The sequence below is a fragment of the Triticum dicoccoides genome, chromosome 1A (assembly GCF_002162155.2).
Source record: "Triticum dicoccoides isolate Atlit2015 ecotype Zavitan chromosome 1A, WEW_v2.0, whole genome shotgun sequence".
Classification (NCBI taxonomy): Eukaryota; Viridiplantae; Streptophyta; class Magnoliopsida; order Poales; family Poaceae; genus Triticum; species Triticum dicoccoides.
Genome location: NC_041380.1, coordinates 216,660,679 through 216,662,380, shown reverse-complemented (window position 1 = coordinate 216,662,380; position 1,702 = coordinate 216,660,679).

Here is a 1,702-nt window from a genome sequence, read left to right as displayed (position 1 = left end):
CATACGGATCCATCAACATTCAACGACATCCTCACGCCCTAGTGCGTCGGGTCACCAACTGACGTGTGAGGAGCAGCGGCGTTGGCGGCGAGCTCAACGTGCTTCTGAACAGTGATGTCCAAGGTTGCCCTGCGCTCCAAGAAGGCCAGCGTCCTATCGTCCTCCTCTTGCATGTAGTAGTCCTTGTGGATGATTTGCACGTAGACGTGGGTGATTATGTCGATGTTGTCTTGCTGCGCCAGGCGCTGCGCCGCGAGCGTGACCTCGAGGTGGACATTCTCCGGCGCGACGACGGGCAGTCGCAGGGCCACCAGTGTGTCGAAGAGGTTGTTACCATAGTGGCCATTGAGGGTGGCGGGCATCGCAGAGCCTGGGTGCGTCGGCTAGAGGCTTACATCAAAGTCGTCCGCAAGCTTCTTGACGACGGTGAACTTGTCGAGGCAACCGAGGAGGACCTCATCGAACAAGGAGACGAAGCTGTCATCCAAGCGGCCCCTCGCCCTGGCGGCCTCAAGCAATACTACCTGGAGACGTTCCTCGGTGCAGGGCCGCGGGCCGGCGTCGTGGACTATCTGGCACAGCCGGCTGATGCTCACGCTCATCGCCTCCATGGGTCTAGCGTAGCTTCTAGTCAACTGATCTTGCGATTCGAGTGATCACTCGGCCCTAGGTTAGTGTGTGTAGGTGCGTAGGATTTCGTACAACTCCTCGGCCCTCTACTGCACCTGCCTTTGGCTGTATGATAGGTGGGCCAGCCACCCCCTGCGGCCACGTGTCATTAACCCAAAGCCAGTTCCTCACAGTGAATATCCGTTGGTCAAATTATTACGTGTTGCTCCTCACGGTGAAGTAACAAGACCCTACGTCGAATATGACACCTGAGTATAGGCACCGTGTTCAGCATACCATAGTCAGCCTCACCGTCTGCAGTCACTATCATCATGGCTATAGAGCTAGCCTGCTTACAACTAGCCCTGTTTGACATAATTTCCCGTGCGTAGATGCCCGTGCATTGCACAGAACACCAAGATTGGGGGTGGACGGCTCCGGCAGCGGCCATCGCGCTAGATTTTTCCATGGCCTTCTACTCCTAGATGTGGTGGGGAGGAGATGAGGCTGATTGTGAGAGACAAGGAGTTGTTTGTAAATAGGGAACAAGTGCGGGCATCTTTTTGCAAAAATAGAGAAGCTTGGTTTGTATGCGTCAGATCTAGATCCGACGGCTATTGGTGAAAGATGGGAGGTACAACATCATCACCAACTCAGGACCTGTTTGATTCGCAGGATTTTGAAAATGCAGGAATAGGACACGACAATATTACAAGTTTAAACTGATATTACAAATGTTAGGAGTAATGCTGCACCTACGAAGAGGGAATTACTAGGAAGTTTACGTAAGAACTTTCGTTACTTTAGGTGGATGCAGCATTATCGTACAAACTAAAATCCATCGCCCTGACAAGTCACTAATGGGCAAACAAGTTTTCGAGTCTCTGGCCACTTGATGTTTCAAAAACAAATTCAGCTTCTGCAGAGAAATTATCTCCACCGTGTACCCGCGCGGGTGTGGCTGGGCACGAAGCATGAGTACGTGCACGGTGCACCTATTCTATTCTTGTATACGTACACCACCTCCGCTGGGTTGTGTGAGAGAGATACAAACCTAGAGAGATATTGTGTGTGGGTTCTTGAGAGTTTTTTT